Source organism: Gavia stellata, chromosome 2 (assembly GCF_030936135.1).
Source record: "Gavia stellata isolate bGavSte3 chromosome 2, bGavSte3.hap2, whole genome shotgun sequence".
Lineage (NCBI taxonomy): Eukaryota > Metazoa > Chordata > Aves > Gaviiformes > Gaviidae > Gavia > Gavia stellata.
In genome coordinates, this window is record NC_082595.1 from 10,503,067 (window position 1) to 10,510,733 (window position 7,667).

The following is a 7,667-nucleotide window of genomic DNA, read 5'->3' on the forward strand; positions in this document are numbered from 1 at the left end:
GTGTACGTTCTTTGTAATCAAAGTGGGATTAAACTGAGGTCCTGTTTCCCTAAACGTAGCAGGAAAAAGACCATCAGAAACAGCTCCTTTGGCAGTAATCCAAGCCTCTCTTTTCAATCAGTGCTGCACTTGGAAAACTCTCGCTTCCTCTTTTTTTCTCTTTGTGGGAATTCAGGATCATTCTACAACGTGTTTCACTGTTTTTTGGGGGGGGGGTGGCCTGCACACGTAACATTTCTGACTGGGTCACTTACACCATTTTGCTAAAATTATATACACACCTTTGTGTTCGCATCCATGTGGCTCAATTTTTTTTTTATTTGCCTGTCTTGTGGCTGGTGCTTGGGGGCTGATACCTATTTGTCTGCATCTTCTGTTTGCCCACAGTTATATTTCAAAACCATTTTCTTCTCTAGGAGGACAAACTGGTTTCATTCCACTCTGTTTCCTGTCAGTTTTCTCTGTAGCCGTTAAGGAAGACAGGCAGGCAAAGTGAGCCTCACACTTCTTTGTAAAAAGTGGGTTCATGAACCAATCTGTTACCGTGTTTTGAAATGTGCTGTTATCAGTTCTTTTGAGCTTCACTTCTTTTTAAAGGACCTAAATGGCATTTGGTCGTCCAAGAAGTTTTGCTCTCTCTTATCTCGGACAATGAAATTTTAAGAATATCAGAAGTGTTGTTTAACAGTCTAAACTAAGCCTTAAACAGGGGATGTGCCTATTGCCATGTTCTTAAATCTAGGGCAGACAAACCTGCATTTCGCTGTACTGAATATTTTAAGGCCTTTACTCCTTCTGGATTTTAGCTTTTCCAGGTTAGGATTGGGAAAGATCTTTGCCTAATCCTGATTATGTATAAAAACAATAATCAGAAGTCGTTCTTTAGTGCAAAAGCCAGATTGTATGGTTGTTATCTCAGACTGGCAGTGAAACCCCTGGAGAGTTATTTAATTTTGTAAATTAGCATGCAATTAGAAAAGAAGTTTTGCTTTGAGTTTTTTGGGGGTGTTTGGGGATTTTTTTTCCCCAGCAAAATCAAGAATAAGCATCATCATAATGTATGGTTTCTTTCTATAGCTTTCAGCTAGATTTAGCGATTGCTTCAGAGTTCATCATTAATTATCCTATACTGTATCTTGCAACAATATTTGTCCTAGGGTTGTCAGAACTCCCTGTAGTGTGGATCTGTTAAAACTCTGCAGAAGGAGACATGAAGGGAAAGGGATAATACTGTACACAGATGAGTGCAGTACAGAGCTCTGAAGTTCCAGTGTATTTTTAGTCAAAAGCAAATGTCTGTCTAATTCAACAATTATGGAAGAAAAGTGGATCTGTAATTATGTTCATAATTAGAGAGGTCCTTTTTTGGTGCTTAATCTAAATAATGTCAAATATGTAGGTTTCTGAGCACCACAGAAAACATCAAAGCTGATAATGTAGGAGGTTATTGTGGTCCAGGGAAAGGAGGGGGGACAGGACTCTAAAATAGTGAAAATCAGCATAGCTCAGTTGGAGCTCTTTATTTCTGTTGATGTACACTAGTTGAAAATTGGTTTATGACTTCAAGTTGCATAGAAACAAAGCAAACCAAAGAAACTCTTATGAAAGCATCCATCTAGGAAAACATTGGGGGAAGAAAAATACAGTGAAAACAGAACTCTCTCTAAATTAAATTTACTATTAAATTTAATAAAGTTCCCTATTGGGGAGTTCCTGGAAAATATGGACTGAAATGTGAAGCAAACTTTGATTGCTCTTTTAGCTGCCTTGACGGTATATTTACAAGAACAAAGTTTCTTTTTTTTTCCCCGTTACTTCTAAAGAAGCTTTCTAGAGAAAAATACCCATGCTTTATAACCGTCTTAAGAAGCATTTGCTATGGTTGTTTCCAAAGGATCAGCTTAATAGTTTCATAAATATCAAAGTTAATAGGCTCCTAAAAACAAGGAAAATTGCCTGTAGGTGATTTCTGCTTATACACAAATAGCTACGCTCTGAACTGAAACTTTCTCTAAATTTTCTCTCTAGGCCTGTTACCTATTACTGCGTACTTTGCTGTCCTGTTCCTACTTCCTTTAGCTGTTTTGAATCAACAGTGGGTAGAGCAATACTTAAATGAAATGTACTTGAGGGTAAAACATGATCTAACAAATTACAGAAAATAAACAATATTAAGCGTAGCTTGTGACTGTAAGGAGAGCAGAAACAGTTTAATGAGGACACACTTTTTTTAAAAAAAGCAACAGCTATGCCACATCATCATAAAGCCATACTTATGGCTGGTTGAAGAAAAGATAAAATCTTTCAAAAAGTGGCTTCCAGAAGGGAGTCTGAGAAAAATTATTTTTTTTCTTGTATTGAGTTGCTATTTGGTATGCCATAGGAGCTGCTTCTCCTTTATTTTTGCTGCCTTTTTAAACTTGATTTTAATTTTAATGTGTTAAGGCACCTAGCAGTCTTGATATGCAGTTTTTACTAAAGATATAAAATCCTTATTTTCTGCGTGAACTTGGTAATGTGTATAAGCCTCGTAACGGTCGTACTTAGAGAAAACAAGAGCTCTTTCCTCCCCTTGGAGGTGCAGGAAAACCCAGCTGCTGGCAAATTAACTTCACTGTGCTTTACTCTTCTTCCATTTAATATTTGTGTTATACTAGGGGGGCTTATCATTATTAGTCAGCTCACAGAATCATGCTTATGAAAGGACATGCAAAGTATGAAACGAGATGCTGGAAAACTGGGTCTTCCTGTTAGGATTTCATCACAGGCTTTGAGTCCTGGTGGGCTTTCCGCTGCTAGAGCCTTAAACCAGTCGAAATACAGTGGAGTTGATTTTACAGAAGGCAGCAGGAGACTGAACAAGACCTGAGCAGTGCTGGTTCACGGGATGGGAACAGGCTGGTGAAAGCTGCTGGTACTCTCCCCATCACGACTGAGCTGGTTCCACCCAGGAAGTGCAGGTGAACTGTGATTTAGTTCGGGATATCTGCATCCCCATTTGGGGTGCCCATTAGATAGAAACTAAGAGGCCCTTGCCCTACTCTTCTTTACTGTTCCTGGTTTTGGTAATTTCATTTTTTGTGTAGACAGCTGTTCATCATGTTAGATGTTTGTATTTCACATTCCTCAAGTCTCCTAAATTCTTTGCCAGTGGGGAAGAAACATTCATAAAGTTGTTTATCCACTGCCAAGTTTTGGAAATCTGTTATCTAAAGTTTTACGTAGGAGCTTTTATAAAAATCTTTATTTTTGAAAGGTAATTCTAGAATTACATTGTTACTAGTAACACCCCTGGGAGACTGGTTCCCTCCAGAAAATGTATACCTCCTTAGAAAAGATGATGAGATGTTGCAGTCTTAAGAGTGAGCTCTTAATTCCCTCAGCCGGTGTTTTTTGACCAATCCATCCCTGATGCTCCATTGCAGGCTGTAGTGTACAATAAGGAAAAACATTTTTTCCCCTTCAGGCAACAAGTAAGCCTCTCCCCCTTTCCCTCCGTTCAGCTGCAGTTGGACAAAAACCATCATAGAAACTTAGAGGGAGAAATAGATTTCAACATACGCTTCTTCTAATCACTAGGTACAATATAAAATAAAACTTAATCTCTAACAGTTCTCTCTTTAAAACGTGCATATCCTCTTTCCCCACTACGCTGGTCTGAAATAGTGAGGCAGGAACCAACCACGCAGTTAAGCCAGCTCTGGTCTTCTGTTACTCTGCTGTGGCTGTCAGCATCAAAATTTCTGTTACCTCTCTCATGCTTAATTTTGGGGGTCCTCCTCTACTCTTACTCTCCGTCTTCCACTGATCACTCCCTCCTCATGTCACTCTTTCCTTTTCTTGATTCTCCAACAGCTTTTCAGTTTGCTCCACACTGGCAGTACCGGATCTACTGTATATTTTGTTCTGTCTGATTGGGGAAGCTGAAACTTAGCATCTCTTGGATTTCTCTGGGTGTTGTGTAATTGAATTGTCTAGAGTGTTAATCATCATTTGATTATTCTGACATTCTTGATGAAAAAATATGTACATTAAAATCATAATGTAATTACAGAATTTGCTTTTAGCATGAATATATTTCTTCTCACTGACACTGAAATTATTTACTACTCCCAATATTTATATATTATTTTGACAGATATGCAGTGGGCTATGAGTCATTTTAAGGTGGCACAGTTTACTCTATGCAGCTTAAAAGCAAGGATTTTCCCCCTCCCCTTTTGCCCTATCACATTTTATTATTAATGGACACATTTGAATTGTCAGCTTTCCCGAAGCCTTGGTGTACAGGCTGGAATGATCAGATTAATTTAATTGCTTAACCACGTTGTTGCTAACTAGGAGTACTGAACACCGTCCTGTTCTTGCTTTATCTTTTCCCTAGCAGTTCTTCTGGGTTTTTTTTTATTAATCCTGTTAGTTTAAACATAAGAATTCCAAGCTGGAATAGCCTGTAATGTAGAAATGTAGGCTTCCAGGAGCTGTGTGGGCTAGGAATAAACTTTTGACTTTGTCTGGAGGCACAATGCTAAGACAGCTCAGCTGGCAGGTTAATGATGATTGTCATGAATATTAAATGATAGAACAAAAACAAAACTCCCAGAGAGATACTTACTTACGCACAAATCTTACATAGCAACACAACCAGCTCAGACAGCTGGCTCTCTGTAGACTTTCTTGAAAGAAAACAGTGCTTAGGCATATTAGGATGATTTTTATAAACCGGAAAGCCAATTTGTGATGCACTGTTTGAAAGTTAGAGGTCTTAATGATTTATAGCTTGAGGCAGAGATCTGTTTTCTGAAGTAGATAAATAACAGGTAAATTATATCTGTGCTGTTCTCCCTCGTATTAAGTGTTTCAGAATAGTTTTGAGCTTTGTGCTTGCTAAAAAAGTGTACAAGGAGTAAGCCTTACTGTTAAAAGTTCATACCAGCTCTCTGGTGGGCAGCTATAGTCCAACTTCTTCCTCTGAAGTTCCTCTAGTCCCTTCTTTGTTTTTTTTTTTCCTTTCTAAAAAGACCACATTGCAGGGCACACAATAATAAACTACAGTTGGTTTTGTTTCTTTCTTGTGATTTGTCCCAGACAGGATAAGAGCTTCCTATTCACAGAGCTCCTCCTTCAGCTCCGGTGGTGTAAAGCTAGCTCCTGCTACATGGAAAAGTTGCTCCAGCACATGCAAAAAATTAAAATTCAAGAAGCTTGGGTTTATTTGAAGTAACACCAACATAGATCTGGGATGATTCCATTAACAGCACTGCAGTCATGCTCTGTTTCTAACAGGATAGCTAAAGGTGAGATATTCTCTATGGCCTGGGGAGTAATCTTTCTTACACTTTATAAGTTGGGGGTCAGATTCTTGCACATAACTTCCTTAACTTTTATGGTTATGTAAATTTGTACCAACTTAATATGTGGTTCAGTGATTTTCAGACACCAAAAGGAATGAGCTGAAATAACAGATTAGGTTTTCTCAGATAACTGCATGTAGGCATGATCCATTTTGTGGTGTTATTCTGAGTATAAAAAGATAAAGTAAATCTAAACAATTTTTAGCTGTGATGATTTAGGTCAGTCTAAATGAGTTGATGGAAAAAGCTATAAATGAAAGGACAGTCCAGTTAGAGGAAGTTATGGAGAGTAATGCTTTGATATAAACATTCTGCAGAATTCATTTGGCTTTCCAAACCCTGTATCTTAGTCTGCCAAGGCTACAAACAGTTGTTTTGGGATTAGAGGCTCATTTCTTACTTACTTATTTGAAATATCTAGCCTATTTTATCATAAACTAACTAAGCCTAGTGGATGAAAAGTTTACTTCTAGCTTCCAGCTGCACCTTCATTTTGCACTTTTTGAATGTATCATTAAAACTCTTGACAATGTTGTGAAACACGTTTTATACAATGTCTTTAAGTGGCTGAGCCAGAAATACTGTTGGAGTCGTCATGGTTTCTACGAGTATTTCAACAAACAAATGACCAATGGACATATAGGCAAATTCCAAGTGATGGCAGACAAGGATGAATGGGTAAAATATACTCACTTCAGCTGAAAGATGAAGCACCACAAAGTGATAGCTCTTTGGAGTGAGGAAATCAAAGCTAGAGATTCCGAAAGTAGCATTCTTGGTATTACGGCCATCTTAGGGTCCCACCAGCCCAAACGTCCAACCAACATTACCTTCTTCAAACGGCTGAAAGTCCCAATAGGGATGAGAGACAAAGGGAATTCAAGGGAACTATCAGTTCATTAACACATCTCTGTGTCCCTGGTCACCTCTTCAGCAGCAAAACTCCAGCCTTCTTTCTTAAGCTAGAATGAGCATTGTTTAAAGACAAAATGAGAAAAATTGGTAAGTTATGGACTGAAGAGCAGCAGTGTGATTTTTTTTTTTTATGAATCCAGGCACCTGCAAGGTATCAAAGCCAAAGGCATCACTATTTTTGAAAAATGAGACAGAGGATGTCAAGCAAGGAGCCAGCAGTTGCGAACTGTTTAATTCATGCTGATTTTCCCAGAACTGTATCCAAGGAGGATGTCACACTTTTCCATTCTCAAGTTCAACCTTTCCTCTGAGTGCATCAGCAAGTTTCATCTCTTCTGAAACTGTACTCCCCCGTGAGTTATTTATAATCTCCTGCTGCTGCTTGTTAAGTAAAATTTCACTCACCTTCCTTCTCTCTGCCTCAGATTGTTATATTCCACTGATACGCTGCTGCTTCACATATAAACCTTTCATCAGCCCGTTTTCTTCCAGCTCCAAGGCATGCTAATCTCAAAGGAGACCATTCAGAGAAATGGAAAGGAAGTATTTACTCTTGGCAGCAGCAATTTAGGGACATATTTAATGTGTAGAATCATAGAGACTCAACACATACTCAAACACCCCTACTAAGCATGCATTCTTAAAATCCTTTCAAGTTCACTAAAATTGATAGATTGGTCTTTTGCACGCTAATACTGCGAGCTTTTCAGATATCCCTACAAGCTGCCATCATAATTTCATTTCTGTCTACCGTTTTGTTGTGTCAGAGATCAAAACTGCAGGGTGTTATTTCTGACCTGTTCAGTTTAAGAAATACATGGAGTAGAACATGTTTTAGAAAGACTGTAACTATACTAGGACTGGTGCATGGCTGCACAGTTCTGCAGTTCAGAATTAACACTTTTGCTTTTTGTGGAGCAATATTTATTCTTTTTAATGAGACTATGTTTTTAGGAGCTTTGCTCAAACATAAAAAATTAATAAAAGGTTAAATGTAATGAGTAAGTTTGAGTTACCTGGCCTTTATCTGTGATCATGACCAAAACAGCACTGCAATGTAAAATAAAGGGTATGTAGCCGCAGCCTCCAACAAGAAGAGTAGCCTCCTAGGGTACTCTTGATCTGCCACAGCGATTTTGAACTAGTTACCAGTTTAATCTATAAAGTTATCCTCCAGGCAGTTAATTACTTGGTAACTAAGCTCTGTGTATCCAACACAACTGATTTTAGTATCTCAGCAAAGGAGTATAGAACTAGGCACAGGGAAGTTTTCACTTCAATCATCATCTAATTCTACCTGCCCAAGTGCCAGAAAAGAAAATTCCCTTTCTTCTACTGAAACAAATGCTACCTATAAGGGTTTTTTTCATTCAAAGATTCTGTTGCCTACAAAAGAAG

General features: G+C 38.3%; 1 long non-coding RNA gene across 1 annotated transcript in view; it reads left to right on the forward strand.

Moving 5' to 3' along the window:
- Nucleotides 1-6,814, forward strand: part of LOC132321981 (uncharacterized) — a 52,605-nt gene extending 45,791 nt beyond the window's left edge. Inside the window, exons 3-4 of the long non-coding RNA XR_009484982.1 lie at nucleotides 5,089-5,297; nucleotides 6,410-6,814. This is a non-coding gene — a long non-coding RNA (uncharacterized LOC132321981). The remainder of the gene's footprint in view (nucleotides 1-5,088; nucleotides 5,298-6,409) is intronic.
- The last annotated feature ends 853 nt before the right edge of the window (nucleotides 6,815-7,667 follow it).